Source organism: Diabrotica undecimpunctata, chromosome 7, assembly GCF_040954645.1.
Source record: "Diabrotica undecimpunctata isolate CICGRU chromosome 7, icDiaUnde3, whole genome shotgun sequence".
Taxonomy (NCBI): Eukaryota; Metazoa; Arthropoda; class Insecta; order Coleoptera; family Chrysomelidae; genus Diabrotica; species Diabrotica undecimpunctata.
Window position 1 is genome coordinate 128,946,854 of NC_092809.1, and position 17,186 is coordinate 128,964,039.

General features: G+C 33.8%; 1 protein-coding gene and 1 non-coding gene across 2 annotated transcripts in view; both read left to right on the forward strand.

The window, feature by feature from the left end:
• EMC4 (ER membrane protein complex subunit 4) overlaps nt 1-17,186 on the forward strand; it is a 359,992-nt gene that overhangs the window by 93,775 nt on the left and 249,031 nt on the right. The gene's annotated exons all lie outside the window — the stretch shown is intronic.
• Nucleotides 13,940-14,012, forward strand: TRNAK-UUU (transfer RNA lysine (anticodon UUU)). The gene has a single exon. It is a non-coding gene; the product is annotated as a tRNA-Lys (tRNA).

Consider the following 17,186-nt stretch of genomic DNA (forward strand, 5'->3'; position numbering starts at 1 on the left):
GAAAAAATTGTAAGGATTAGTGGGATAAATAGGTCCGGTACTATTTTATACAAGGAGCACCAATGCTTAGCATACGCTGATGATGTAGTTCTCATTGCAAGAAATGGAAAAGAACTATCAAATATAACAAAAAGACTGATTCGGGAAAGCTCTAAAATGGGACTGAAAGTTAATATTAATAAATCGAAGTACATGGAGATCTCGAGCAAAAAATGAATAAGCACCAGGGGATCCTTTAAACTGGAGGTGGAGAATGGATCAGTTGTAGAATTCGAGAAGGTGGATGAATATATGTACTTAGGTACTCTTATTGATCAGACATGTAAAGAAGAAACTGAAATCAACCTGAGACTGACCAAGAGTAACAGGTGTGCTAGAGCCATGAGCAAAATAATTAAGGCCAAAGATATATCTCGTAATACAAAAATAAGAGTATACAAAACTATAATTAGACCCACAATGCTATACGCTGCCGAGACATGGACTATGAACAAAACCGTACAGAACACATTGGAAGCATGGGAAAGAAAGATACTTCGCAGAATATTTGGTGGAAAAGTAGTAGAAGGAGAATGGAGAAGACGAACTAATGCAGAAGTGTATCAGTTGTATGCTAACCCTACAATAACAAATGTGGTGAAAAAACGTAGACTAGAATGGCTCGGCCATCTAGAAAGAATGCAAGGTAATAGACTAGTCAAGAATATTGCTTGGAGAGTACCTGAGGGCAAAAAAAAGAGAGGAAGACCAAGAAGAAATGGAGAGATGCAGTGATGGAAGATGTCAGAGAGATGGGAATCAGAGATTGGAAGCTGTTAGCTAAGAATAGAAAACGATGGAAATTATCCATCCAGCAATGGGCCTAAAAGGCCTGTTAACGCTGTACATACATACATCTTTTGCGTTATTTTGCCGGTTCTTAAGGTACTCATCACGGTATACATGTACATAAGATAATTTATTTACAAATGTTAGATTTTGTTAAATACATTGATATATTTAAGAAATTTTACCAAATGTTCAATTTTACAATTTTCTCCTAAGATTTCATTTGTTGATCCGATGATGTGGTTGTTCTGTCTCTGCAACTGGTATCTTGGGCACTCTACAAGTACATGCTTAACACTTAGTGGGATATTACAGTTTTTACATAAAGTGGGACTAGTGTGACCAATTATGTGTCCGTGGGTAAGTCGGGTATGTCCTAGACGAAGACGAGTAACAATAACTTGGTGAGTTCTGTGGGGAATTTGAGATTTCCACGGTTTTACAAACGTTTTCACTTCGCGAAGTTTTGAAGTTGAACTGTCCCACTGGTTTTCCAGATTTTCGACTTTCACTTTAATAAATGATTTTAAATCGTTAAGAACTACATCTCTCACTTCACTCGCGGTTTCACTGTTCCTGGCTTGTTGGGCTATACGATCCGCTTCTCCATTTCCTTGAAGGCCAATGTGTGAAAACCCATAGGAATTGTACAATGGTTTTGAATGGTAGCTAGTTCTTTTTTGATTAGGGGAGCAATTGGATGCTTCGTGTACAGTTGGTTAATGGTATTGATAGAACTAAGGGAATCGGTAATTATAAGAGCATTTGATATATTACTGGAGTTAATATAACGAGAGCTTGATAGATGGCGTATAGCTCGCCAGTATGTATACAGCTCAAGGATGGTAGAAAGTTGAAACATGAACAACCAAGTTGTTATTAGTTTACGTCTTTTCAAAATTGATGGTTGACATGCTTGGCTTTGATCCTGTAGCCAACAGCATGCATGATTGAAAAAATCTGTTTTGTGTATTTTTTTTATTACATGTCTGTGTATTGGATATCGTAGTTGTGGTTGTGTAACGTATATTTGTGTTTGTGTATTGTGTGTTGTATACGTATTGTGTATAAATTGTAAGTGGTATTTCTCCGATTCCTATTATTCCGCTATTGTTGATATATTCTTGTTATTGTTACTTCTCCTTTTACTATTGACAACCACAGCCTGTTATATTTTGCTGATGGGTTTTTTACACAGTTTTCTTCGTTAAGTAGGACGAGAGCTGCTTCTTTGACTTTTCTCTTTTTTATCTATGTTTCTTGCATGATTACTTATGCATCTTGCCTAATATTATTATTATTGTACTCTGTGCTTGTTGTGCATATCTAGAATTTGTCTAAGTCTCTGTTCTTGATGTACATTTCATGCTCATTTATCCTAACACTTAGTGGTCTTGCGGTTTGTCCCACGTAGAAATTGCATTCACAGGGTATTTTAGTGTTTTATCTTTTTTGTGTGCTGTTAGTTTTTGTTCGGTTTGGTTTGGTTTTCGGCAGGATAGGATAGATCTCAGTGTGTTGGTTGTTTTGAATGTTGTTGTGATGTTGGATGTTGTATTTGTTTTTTATCCTTTTTTAAATTTTCCTGATAATCCCTTTATATATGGTATTATTAAAATCTCTGAGTCCTTTCTTGTGAATGTTTGTGGATTGCTCGTGGCGTTTTGTCAATTTCCTTTCTTCAATCTTGTGAAATTCCTTGTTTATAACTGACGATCTGTAGTCATTTTTAGTCAAATCCTTTGTTTTCACTTTTTTTCTTCCTGAAATGCATTTTTATTAAAGCAGATGCTTTGGACTCTATCATATGATGATTTAATGATTCCATTTTTAATGTCTAGGTACGTTTTGATTGGAGCGGTGGTCAACCGTCAATTTTGAAAGACATAACCTAATAATCACTTAGTTATACAATTTGAGGAGTGGAAATCGAAACGCCAATAAATAGAAATATCTACGGAGGAAGAAGTAGAAAATGTAATAACGTGATTAAAAAACAATAAAAGCCTAGAAAAAACAGGATATTGGCTTAAATGATAAAAGCAGGAGGGGAATGGTATATAAAGAGATGCATGAACTGATAAAAAGCACATGGGAAACAGAAAAAATGCCAGAAAAGTGGGCCATATCAAGGATGTCTACAATACACAAAGAGATATATATGGAGGTGTAAAAATAGATGATCAATGAAGAAGAAGTAACAATAAAGAACTTATAATAAGAATTATATAATGAACCAAAAATAACGATGGTAATCAAAGCAGGGAGAATACGATATTTTAGGACACATTGAAAGAAGAGGAAAAGAATGAATGCTGAAAATGAAACTCTAACGAAACCAAATACAAAAAAAACAGAAAAGGTAGACCAAGACAGAGATAGAACGGCACCATATGAAGACTTACAAAAAAGTAATATTGAGAATTGGAAAGAAAAAACATTGGACAGAAATCAGTAGATGCAAGTAATTAAGAAATGTATGGAAAGACTATAAGAAATATTATATGTAATTTATGTAATTAAAACAAAATGTAAATAGTAATAATTGTTATGGAAAGTGTAAACTGAAAGTCCGATGCCTTCAAGGCCTGTTGAGATTTATAAATAAGCTGCTTATTTTGACAGATAATAAGCTGTTTATTTTCGACTTCCCAAAGTAATTTTTCTCTCTTGTAAGATACAAATTTACTGTTTTTTGTTTTTTAACTAAAAATAAAACTTCGTCATCGACCCGGCACTGGTATTCATAGATCATCCTAACGGACCTCTATCCACTTCCTAATGGGCACTGTTATAAAAAATCTGAACCCTTTTTTTATAATCGACCCGCACAAAAGAGCCAAACACGAAAGGGCTGCGATGTAGCTAGTACTCATTAACATCGACCGAGATAGAAAAAGGTACGACAGGTGGAAACAGCGGCAGATTGTATAGACATAAGACAGCACCAGCTGAAGAAACGATTTCAGATGAGTGTTTCTTTTTAAATTAGGTTAAGGGATCGAAAGGGCTTTTTAAACTGTTCTTTGAATTGATTACAGGTAGATAGGAAGCGTGGTCAAAATTGTTTGTACTTGTTTAACTGTTTTGGGGTCTTCGGGATAAAAAACCGATAAATTCATTAAAAGTGTTTTCGATAAATGGACATTTTTAGTAGATAATTCTTTTTCTTCTTGCATTCCTTATGCCCTATAAGAGCGTAGGATCTAGTAGATTATTTTAAACTAAAAAGTACTACAAATGGATATAACAATACATTTTTTATATTACTTTTCAGAAGATATAGTCCAGGTGTCGGAGATTTGGTCTCTAAAAACTGGACGAAGCTGAATTTTCTTGAGAATATCAATTTTCTTTTTCTTCTTCTTCTTTATAAGCAATTCTGCTTGCTCATTGGCGGATTAATACCTCTATGGAAGGTTGTCACTCCATCTTTTGCGCGGTCGTCCGATACTTCTTCTGCCGATTGGTGACTTATCTTTTGTTATTTTGACGACACGGGTCTCCTCCATTCTGCTTATCATCATCATCATCATCAATCAGCCCTGAGTTGTCCATTGTTGAACATAGGCCCCCTCTAGACTTTTCCATCTGCTTCTGTTCTGCGCCTCTGCTATCCAATTGGTCACGATTCTTTTGAGGTCGTCGGTCCATCGCGTTGGGGGTCTTCCTCGGCTTCGCTTGTCAGCCCGTGGTCTCCACTCAAGCAATTTTTTTGTCCAACTGTCGTCTTTCATTCTTGCAACCTGCAGATGTCCTGCCCATCTCCATTTTTGCCTTGTAATATGTTCGATAATGTCTTCTGTTCGATAATGTCTTCTGCTTCTAATGTCTTCTAATCTTCTTCTAATGTCTTCCATTCTGCTTATGTGGTTATTAAATTCTTTTTTTCTATTTTTGTGTCCATTTATTTATACACTGTACTTTACATTTTCTTCTAACGTTTTCACTTCTCTTTCGATCTCTCAGTGTATTTCCTGTAGTTTTTCTCAATACTCTCATCTCTGCTGTTTCCAGTAGCCTTTGCGTTGTGGCTGTGTCGGGTCTTATTTCTGAGACATATGTCATTATCGATCTTACACTGGCTTTATAAATTCTTGACTTTCTTTTAGTGTTAATGTGTTTGTTTCGCCATATAGTGTTATTAAGGCATACTGCTAGTCTATTTGCTTTTTGTACATGATCTCTCACTTCTTTTTCAAGGTCTCCGTAGCTGGACAGTGTAATTCCCAGGTATTTTATTTCTATTTGACGTCACCAGACCTGTTCGAGACCTGATCAAGACCTGTTCGAGACTTGATCAAGACTTGTTTAAGACCTGTTTGAGAGCTGTTCAAGACCTGTTCGACACCTGTTCGAGACCTGTTCGAGATCTGTTCGAGACCTGATCAAGACCTGTTCAAGACCTGTTCGAGGCCTGTTCGAGACCTGCAAACCTGTTCGAGACCGTTTTTTAAACTTATAAAGTGTGTTGGGTTCGGTTCTATACCTACTATACACGTGTGATGTACCAGTACTGGAAGACAACGCAGTTGTCACCTTTGATGATGATACGGCTATCCAAGCAGTAGGAACGACTAGTGAAGTGTCGAGAACAAGGTCCGTATAGCAGTTAACTAAATCCATAAACGGACAAAACAATATATAAATAAAGAAAAACATAATTAGGAAATCTTACTTTTTGTAGAAATAAATAAACAATAAAAAGTAAAAACTGTATTAATGCTATAATGTAAACAAATGAAAGCAATAAATCTATTTATTGTTTTTTAAAAAGTAATAATACATCTTTAAATTTCTAATAAAAACTATTACATATTCCATGAAATGCCTTTAACATTCACAATATCATCTACTGCGATCACTACATCAATCTCAGATAAGTATATCTATGACACAAGGCCGGGGTGAAATTCTCCTCTTCGTATCATCTTCTTCAGAATCTCGATTTCTGCGAAAAGTTCGTTGACCGACTCGATTCTAATCTAGGTAACATGTAACTGTGACGTCAACATCAACTCTATGTTCCAGTGGTCTAGTTCCGATCGCCAGTCTAGTAGCTGTAGCTATTCCTTGCACTTCTTCACATGTGCAAGTTCTTTTGCTTCTTGTTTCTTCGCGCGCTTGGGTCGATGGCCTCTTACACTGCAAAAACGTTAGCAACATTTAATATGTGCACTATCACACTTAACATACCTCGGAAAAGTTGTGGACTGATTTAGTAACGAAGATATTAAATAAAATAACAAAAAATATGAAAAATTTAATATTATTTTTGGCAAACATTTTAAAAGAGAAAAATGTATAGTAAAGATATATGCTTTATATCTTTTTAAGCGTCAGATTCGTCTTTTGTCACATCTTTTATGTAATCTTTACGGTCTCGTATCATTACATTTTTGCTTATTTCCTCAATTTAATCCACTAGGTAACAAATTCCCATGCCCTTATTTGGAAAACATACAAAACATTATACGCACCCTATATCATCTACAGCACAAATAACCAACCACGCAGCATGCATGTCAGGGATTGGTGCGGCGAAGTTTTAGAAGATGCACGCGTGGACTTTTTTTGAAATTATTCACCAAATTCAGAAAAAAATCATATTTTATACTACGCCACTGATATGGTGCTGAGTATTAAAAATATCATGGACTGATAGACTTACAAAAAAAGATGTACTGGAGAGAGTTGGTAAAGAAACAAAACTAATCACCACTACACAAATAAGAAAACTGGAATACCTACGTAAATAAATACGTGATGAGAGGACCAAAATGTGAAATTTTGAGACTCATAATACAGGGAAAGATTCAAGGAACAAGATCTATTGGCCGGCGGCAGAATTCTTGGTTGAAGAATCTACGTGATTGATAACAATGCAGATCGATTGATTTGTTTAGAGAGCAAGTTCAAAAATAAAAATATCCATTATGATTGTCAACCTCCGTCAAGAAGCTGTAGTTATTACTAGATGAAACATAAATTTAACTGAACATAATCGGTTACATCTTACAAACAAATGTCAATTACAAATTAATACCTTTTTACATCTTCATCTAAAGTTAAATATTTACTCCTCTCGATGACCTAGAAAAACTGATAAACATTTTTGTGTTAAAGATAATCTCAATAAGAAAAGCTATTTAAAAAAAGTAAAATTAAAATTTACCTTTGTCATTATCATATCATGATGTGCAGTTGTGAGAATTTACGCTTCTTACAAACTACGTATAAATTTAGCGTTAGATATAAAAAACAAAGGTTATTTAAACATACTAAAAAATTAAGGGACATACCCCATCAAAAAAACACGAAACTAACTAAACTACACTAAATAGATATGGAAAAAATAAAAATTATGACAGGTGTATTTCCTTTTTCACCATCAGAAAATATTTAGCGTGGTGATTGAAACTGCTTTAAGGTAAAAATTTGGAAAACGAGGAAATATGCTTTCACCATCATTAAAAAAGAACTAATCTGCACTAACTAAAACTTTTTTTTCTTTCGTTTTTGTTCTTTTTGCTGTTTGCTACTTACTTCCCTTTAATTCAGACTATTTTACCGTACATTATAATTAACATTTATTATTATACGTTTCGTTTCTGATAAAATGGTTCCGACCTTGTACCAGCAAAGTATCAATGCCGCGATTTACCACAAACTTTTCCCTGCTCTCCAGACCAAGAATGATGCCGGAAAAAAGTCCTTTGTAACGAGAATTAATGCAAAATCCTGCTAAGTGGATTATTTTTTTAACGCGGACTAAAAAAATGTGCCAATCGTTAGTATATATTTATTCAGAACTCCACAAGTATTTTAATTTCTATAATCAGAACAGAGTAAAAATGACTTGAAGAGCGATACAGTAAATAATCTTCTTGGAAGCAGCACTTGACAAATATAAACAGACTCTTGTAAGTTTGTTTCTATTTGTCGCTTAATATTTTAAAAAGCAAGAAGATAGGAACTATATCTATTTTTATGATATATGGGCTAAAAGTTACATACAAAGTAGTACTTGATTTGTACTACAACATTTAAAAATCAACTCTACATATAACTCTTAATTAGCCACTGACTTAAATTAAAGATTAAGAGGTAGCAGATAAAAAACATTTCAATTTAATACTTCAGTAAAAAATATTTTTGGATCCAGATCGTCTAATGAAATCTGGTAGCTATATCATTATATTTTTATTTTAAACCAGCTTTACCACTTAAATTAATTACTCATCTACAATACTAGTATGCATGTACGTATTTCGTCACAGTCTGAGACTATGCAGGAGAGCTCTATACTGAGTAGAACTTCATGCGAGACAGACTAGATACAAAGAAAGACAAATCATAAGAACAGACAATTAACTATTTAGTATTCTTAATCTCTAAACAGAAAGCAACTGATGGTATATAAATAATAGACCAAGACAAATACTCATCATTTCTTGAGCCCTTTTCAGAGCGTGATAACACCCTAAATCTTTGATATCTCGCTGCCTCCATTGGCGACAGATCCATTGTACCAGATGCAGCTTCATCTACGGTTTTCCCACCAGAGTCTTCATTTGGTCTTCCCATCGTGTTGGAGATCTTCGTCTTAGTCTTCGGACTTCTACCTTTCTTTCTACTACCAATAGCTTCTTTTATACTAAGCTTTTTTTGAATTGACAGGTTGATTATGTATTCTGTCTAGGATATGCGTAGAATTCTCTTGTAGACAAACACAAGACTAAAAAAAATTGAACTCATACATACTGTATGGTTCGTATACGTTTTAGAATACTTAAAATAATACGAAAAAAAAAATAAAATAAGGGTAATATTTGTAAGAGAAAATCGTAGAATGACAAGATAGGACAGGATCAAGAATGTAGAGATTACAAACCTTTGGATATAAACTAAGATTTAATAAGTAATCTATTATATAGAGGAAATAAACTAACCTGATATGGACATGCTAAATAGTTTCAGGATGTTGGATAAATGGAATGAATGGATGAATGAATTAGACCAAAAAATGGAAAGACAAGATCTACAAGAAGGATGGAGATTGACAGAATATGAAGAGAAGTTAGAGAACCTGTAAGAGGTCAAATAAAATATTAAAAAGATCAAACATTGAATCTATATACAAATTTAATATAACAGTATAGTTAAGAGTCTAGCGGACGTATATATAGTAGTATCGTATAACCTATAATATCTTTATCTTCAGTCTTGACCCCCTGGAGGAAGTTTAGTGGTCGTCGTGATATCTGATATTGTTCATCACCATAGACCGCTGTCTTTGGTTATTTCTATTACATCGTGCATAGGTCTCTTGTAACTTTCTGTGGTCTGATCAATCCGTTTTCTCAGAGATCTTCCTCGTGATTACCCATATTTTCCATGTCTGACCTCGTGACATGTCCAAAATATTTTATTTTTCTAGTTGGACTTTGCTAGAGAGTCTCGTACTGATCTTTAGTTCTCTTACAATAGAATTATTTGTTATGTGGTCGGTCCTTAGAATTCGCAACATTCGCATCCATATGTCAGTACTGGACATATTTAGAATTTGATTAATCTCATATCTCATAATATCATAATCTCTCATTTTTATGGTTTTTCAAATAGACCCCAAGTCTTTTCATATTTTAGACATCTTCTTCACCATAGCAATCTTGGATCAATTTTGGATATATGTGGATCGTTGTTGTGTTGATTATCCACTATTATGATCTTCGTCTTTGATATATTTAACTCCAGACCCAAGTTTTTACTCCCATTTTCAGCCAGCCGTATGAGATCAATCACGTCTTCTTGGCTGTTGACAAGAAGGGTGTCATCCACAAAGCATAAACTAAATAACTGACCTGTAACAGAAAATAACAAATTATAAAAAATTTCGGAGTAAGAAAATTTGAGGAATTTAAAAATTGGACAAAATATAGAATCCAGAAAATGAAATCTAGAAATAATGAATATTACGCATATTAGAATAGAAGAACTAGAATATACCAGGAACCAGATATCGTAAAATATATTAAGAACGTCTGAGGTGGGTATGGCATGTAATGCGAATGAAACAAAATGTCGCAGCTAGAAAAACGTGCATTGATAGACATATTAGTCAGAGAAGAAGAAGAAGAAGAAGACTAAGAATAAGGTTTCCTGATAACATCGACAAAGATATGACATTTATAGAAATACGTGATTGGCGAGGGACGGCGATTGATAGAGACTACTGAAGAGAAATTCTTGAGGATGCTAGGATCCACATAGGGTTGTAAAATCAGTATGATGATGATGATGATAAAGATGTACATAGAAACATCAAAGGGAGTTACTTAACAAACAACTTTTAAAAGGATGGAGAAAGTGTAAATAGACGATATTAGTATTCGCAATAATACTTAATATTTCGTGTGACTGGTAATAAACGAACGTTATAATTAAACTAGTAATTTGGCTATATTTATTCAGTTAACATGAATTAATTAACGAACTGGCATATAACATTTTTAACGATTGTTTACTCAATATTGTTTAAAAACATTACAAACACATACTCGACCGAAGATAATTTTAACTGTGTATCGTTCTTCTCGATGGACGCTTGCGAGAAAGAAGAATCGAAGAAATGAGTTCATCTTCAATAAAGACACTGAAGATTTTGTTTCTATTACGTTCGCTGATGCTAGTGTCGATGAACTCTTAGTAGTAGAAAATCAGCGAATTGGGTTGTTTAATATACGAAAGCGACTATGTGGACAATTTTCCTTGAAAGAATTTAAGAAGAGTGAAATAATATCATTTGTTGAATGCGTATGCCGGTGCAGATTATAAACAAATAGAGTGTTTTATAAGGAGTTTTTCATGAGTATAAAGTAACTTGTGAGTAAAAATTGATCGAATCATATATTTAACGAAACTGTTATTAAAAAGATTCTCTGTTCTCATTTTTATGTAGTCTATCCACTGTCATGATCTTTGTCTTTGATATGTTTGACTCCAGACCAAATATTTGTTTCGTTTTCAATCAGTCGTATGAGATCAATTAATTCTTCTTGACTATTTGCAATTTTACGATCAAACGCATAAAATTGCAATATCTGGGACACATTATGAGAAATCAGCACCGTTACTCCCTGCTGCAGTCTATATTGCAAGGTAAAGTCAAAGATAAGCGAGGACCCGGTAGAAGGAGAATATCATGGCTGCGGAATTTAAGAACATGGTTTAAGAAAACCTCAACGGAGCTGTTTCGAGCCGCAGCGAGCAAGGTCATGATTTCCAACATCCGAAACGGATAGGAACCAGAAGAAGAAGAAGACTATTTGCAAGAAGGCTGTGTCATCTGTAAAACGTAGGTTGTTTATTTTTCGGCCATTTATTGAGATGCCCATCCTTAAAGCGGTCTTCTCATAATATTGTTACGATAAATATGACTCATATTTAAGCTGTAAACATATTACTAACAAGTATTTTGTAGTAGGTAAATATCCACGGTTCCCCCTCCGATAAAAACCTGTCTGGTTCCATGTCGTTCGAGAAGGTTCAAGAAAGGTCACCAAGATTCTACGGAACTCCAGAAAAACGGTTAATAAATATATATAGAGGAATTTTCATTGTGTAAGTTAATCTGAAAAGAATAATTGTATCGAGTCGAGTTTGAATTGTAACACGCGAAAACAATGTTGTAAATAAATTATATAAATTAGAATAGTGTCAGTGAAAAATAAATTAGTGTAATCTTGTATATAAATTAAATAAAAGCTTTAATAAACTAAGTGTTAGAACATTTTATAATAAATAAAGTTAATAAATTAAAATTATAAAAATAATTCATTGGTGTCAAAAGTGGAATATTTTAAACAAATTGTGAAAATGACTAAGATTTATGAGCTCACGGTTACGAATTTAAGAAGACATCTCGAGGACATTTAGAGACATAGAATTAGCTTCTACCGGAAAAAAGACTGATTTATTCCAACGACTAAAGAACGCTTTGGAGGAAGAAGGTTTGGACCCAAAAACTTATATATTTGAAGACAAACATGTTGCTGTCATCTGGTCGAAGTTAGAGAACAAAGTTTCTGGTGACATCTCATCATTAGAGAACAAAGTTTCTGACGATATTTCGAAAGTTTCCTCTGATGTAGCCAAAGTTTCTGGTGATGTGGCCAAAGTTTCTGGTAACATCGCTTCTTTAGAAGACAAAGTTTCTAACGAAATTTCTTTTCTAGAAAGCAAAATTTCTGCTAACATATCTTTGGAAATCTCTAAAGTCACTTCTGTGCTGCCGATATGTTGGCCTTCGAAGAAAAGATATGGAAAGAGATGGAAAGGAAGATGGAGGACAGCAGAAAGAGGAAACAAGACGAGACGAAATGTAACTTGGAAACACGACCGAAGTTTGAAGGAAGTGGAGGTTCTGTTCATGTTAAAGTCCCAACTTTTGACGAAAAATCGTCATGAAACAACTACATGAACCAGTTCGAATCAGCTGCAAGAGCGAATGGATGGTCTGAAAAAGAAAAGGCTGTAAACCTGACTATCGCTTTTCGAAGAGATGCCTTAGATGTGCTTCAGACCATAGCCGTAGAGGAGACGGATGATTTTGAACACCTGAATTATCAGTCGCAGCTTAAAAATCGAAGACAAAAGAGAGATGAGGCTTTTCAAGAATATGAGGTAGATATTGCCAGATTAGTACGATATGCTTATCCAACAGCTGCCGAAGACATGATGGAAAAGTTGGCCATTCAAACGTTTATTGATGATCTTCGGGATCATCAAATGCAGAGAACACTGCGATTAGCGCTGTCGTAAGTGTTAAAACATTTTATAATAAATAAAGTTAATAACTTAGACTTCAATTCTAGAAAAATAGTTCAATATACTCCCCATATATATTAGATAATGGTGAAGACAGTACACACATACACGCTTATCTAACACTTTGTTTTGGATGGACTTCGTTTGAGAGTGTATTAAGTACTTTAACTGTTCCAGTAGTGTGTTCGTATAGTTTAGTTATAAGCAAAATTCACTGTTGATGTACGCCAATTTCTTTTAGTATCTGCCATAAGTGTTTACGATTATTATAATAGAAAGAAGATTATTATAATAAAAGATTATAAAATAAAAATTATTTTCTTTACAATTTTTACGTCTCTGTGTCATATAAATGCATTGCTTAATGACCTGTTCTTATTTTTTCTCTTCCGCAATTGGTTGGTGTTTTAGCTCCTCTTCTTGTCCGAAACTTCATCATTTGATAGTCGATTTGCAGGATTTGTCGGATAATTTAGTCGTCTTAATACTGAATTATTTGAACTATTTGATGCGTCTGTAGCTGCATGTTCTATTTTTTTTTTTTAGTAAGTAAGTGTGCATTTGTATCTATGTTTGTCTATCTCATGTTTTTAGTAAAATGGATTAGGTGTGCGTGCTATAAAGCTGTACATTCTTCTTAACGGAGAGTGAATTAATAGTGACGACCTCGGTTTGGAGGACAATCCAGGCTAATGGGAGGTTCTTTTTTCTTTTAGTCAATGTGATTTAAGATATGGTTTTATCTTTGTGGATGTCTTCATATATGTGTGGATATATATTTCACATTGTTCTTGGATTTCCCGAACCCGAAATAGTCGGACTAATTTTGCTCTTATTAATTTGTTATTTAGTTTATGCCATAATTGTAAAGAAAATACATTTATGTGAACTATAAATTAAAAACGATTGATTATAAGGCATACATTCAACGAATTTAAACAAAACTAAAATATAAGTTAAGCCCTGAAGTACCTATAATAGTGTATTGTTTCAGATGTGTCTTCAAAGCAATCCGTGGTTCTAGATACGCTCAGAGATGTCATTCAGAGGCCGTGTGTTCATAATGTAATTCATATTATAATTCAATGAATTAGGTAATTATAAAAATACTTACTACGACACTGGGAGAACTTCCGTCTTGAAATAGTCTTGAAAAAATAGAAATAATCCACATACTCCGATATTCTTAAGGATCCAACTGCTTCTATATCATTTTAGTTATAGATAGCAATCAAATCAAATTTATATAGTCTGAATTCTGTGTAAAAATAATTGTAGCCAAGCCCGGGTAGCTCAGTCGGTAGAGCATTGGACTTTTAATCCAAGGGTCCAGGGTTCAAGTCCCTGCTCGGGCGACCTTTTTGGTAGAAATTATTCTGTAATAAAATTTAAAAAATAATAATCAATTAATAAGTACATGATCGATTTATCTATTAGTTAAAATAATATAATTTCCGTTTCAATAAACCAACGACCAAGAAAAACACTAAAACAAGACATGACACATATCCCACGTAAAAGGCAGTTGAGCTGTTTACGATTTTGATACCTCGAAATTCTACCTATTTACTGCCACTTGAGCTTTTTCATAATATTTTGGATACATCAGTATATCATACATGATTTTTCAATTTTTACGATGGTGTCAGTGAATGGTGAATGGTGCAAGGTAAATCCTATATTACTATTGGTCTTCTTCTTCTTCCTTCTTGTATATAAGCTTTAAAGCCTGTTTCTTATTCAATATTAGCCTCCTAAATTGTTTAAATTATCCCACCATCTTTTTCTTGGTCTGTCAATACTTCTTCGTCCATGTGGTGACTTATCGCGTGCTATTCGTACTATCATATCCTCTGCCATTCTACTAATGTGTTCGTTTCACTTCTGTTTCCGTTTTGTCACCCATCCATTTATGTCTTTTATATTGCATGCTCTTCTTTTGTTTTCGCTTCTCTCCCTATCCAACAGACTTTTCCCTGATATTCGTCGAAGTATTTTTATCTCCGTTGTTTCTAGTAGTCGTCTCGTTTTATAGTGTATTTTTATGTATGAGAGAGTAATAAAACAATAAATTATGTATGCAAATCCCTAAACTGTTGATACGGGTGACTCAATGAAAAACAGATATTTGTCAACAAGTTTACAGAAGTATATAGGAAAACAATTTTAAATTGACTATGACCACCAGGTATAAAGGTTGGAGCAGAATAGAATACAATAGTTGTGAGGGTTACTAATCCCTAAATAAGGTTGCCACTGTCGGAGTGATGGAGGTTAACAGGTACTAATGAATTTGCAAGAAATGTAAGATATTTATTTTATTGGTTATATATAACCAATAAAAGTTTAATAAGTACCTACCTATTTGCAAAATAAAGTTTAATTCTTTAGATAAAATAAAACGTTTTATTTTATCTGAAATGAGTGCATTCCACGAAGTAAGAGTTTCAACAATCAAACATTTAATTCTTTAATTCCAGGAATCTACGACAGTAATTGACTAGATAATTACCTTCTAAACTTATTCCACAGAAAATGTGATAGTGGGTTTTTCCATTTTGTAGGAAGGTCCAAGTGGCGTATTCAAAATTCTTAACAGTTCACTAAAAGTAGGTACTTCAGTTGCAAGGTGCAGTTTATTGTGTATACTAGTGTTATGGAAAATTTGGAAGTGCCGTGTAAACGCCGAAAAATTGGTCCTTTAACAGTTAATGAAAAAACATTAATATTTAATTGTTTTAAATCATTTACAGACAAACGTTTATGTGAAAGTGTTGATGAGACCGTTGAGTTAGTTAGCAGTACACTTGGTGTTGGGAAATCTACGATTTACAGAGTTATTAAAGAAGAGAAATGTGGTAGTTTTCAAATGCCACGTAATGCTCCAGGGAAACCAAAATTTCAAATAGAATATCATTTTAGAGAAGGACTTCGACGGAAAGTGCATGAATTCTTCTTTAGACAAGAATTTCCAACATTGGATAAAGTTCTTGTCTCAGTTCGAGATGATAAGGATTACCCAGAAATGAGTCGAAGTACGTTATGGAAACTTTTAAAAGAAATAGGCTTCCGCCGGAAAAAGAATCCCAGAAAGTCTATTTTATTAGAAAGAAGCGATATTGTCATATGGAGAAGACATTTTCTAAGAACCATAATGGAAATGAGAAACCAAAAAAGAAAAATATTTTATCTTGATGAAACATGGATCAACGAGTGTCATACACCAAATAAATTTTGGCAGGATGAAACTGTTACAAGTCAAAGGCACGCTTTTGTAAATAACTTATCTACTGGTTTAAACCCACCATCAGGAAAGGGACGCAGGCTGATAATAGTACACATTGGCAGTTCAGACGGTTTTGTTGAAGGTGGTTTATTAACTTTTGAATCAACTCGTACCGGTGACTACCATGAAGACATGAACGCTGATGTCTTTCAAGAATGGTTCGAACAAATGATAGATCTTCTTCCTAAGAACTGTGCAATAGTAATGGATAATGCAAGTTATCACTCCAGACTTATAGAAGGACTGCCCACAACCAAGTGGTTAAAAAAAGACTTGCAGAATTGGCTGAGTTCAAAAAATATTACGTACCATCCCGGATTTATAAGAAAGGAACTTTATTCGTTGTGTGCCCTTCATAAAGAAAAATTTAAAAAATACGAAATTGATGAAATTGCCAAAAATCGTGGAATGACAGTACTTAGATCCCCACCATTCATTGTGAATTAAACCCGATTGAACTGGTATGGGCACAGATAAAGAGTGAAGTTTCAAGAAAAAATACCACTTTTAAAATTCATGATATTAAACAGTTGTTTTTGGAGGCCGTAAATAATGTAAAACCTGAAAACTGGGAAAAGGCAGTAAATCACACTATTAAAGAAGAGGAAAAAATGTGGAAGCTGGACAATATTACTGATAAAATGATCGAGCCAGTTATAATAAATCTTGGTTCTCAAAGTTCATCTTCAGAATCTGATTTGGATTTGTAACAAGTAGCTGTAAGTTTTATATTAATATTTTTATTCATCTATTTAACATACCTTAGACGGTTTTAAAAACTCTTTTTCTCTTTTGTAATTTTTAAAAATTAAAAAAAATGTGAATTTTTTAAAACCCTTTTTAATGTAGGCCAGTCAGTTCTAATATAGTGTGTGATAAAAGAGGTCACTTTTGTTTACATACACATAACACTTTATAACACTGAAATAATTCATTTATTTTTTACAATTATTCAAAGTAATTTTTCAATTAATCTTGAGCACGCCCATGGAGTGGTCGGAGGTACCAGTTAAAATTATGCTAATTACTCTCTCGTTCATAAAATTAGACTATAGATGTGTCAGGTCTTGTCTTCGTCATGTATGTTAATATAGGTCTAATTGCTGCTTTATAGATTCTTGTTTTTGTGTATTGTCTTAGGTGTTTGTTCTTCCAGATTGTGTCATTAAGAGATCCCGCCGCTTTACTTGCTTTTAAGCTTTGTTGTCGTAATTCTTCTTCGACATATCCGTAACTAGTTATA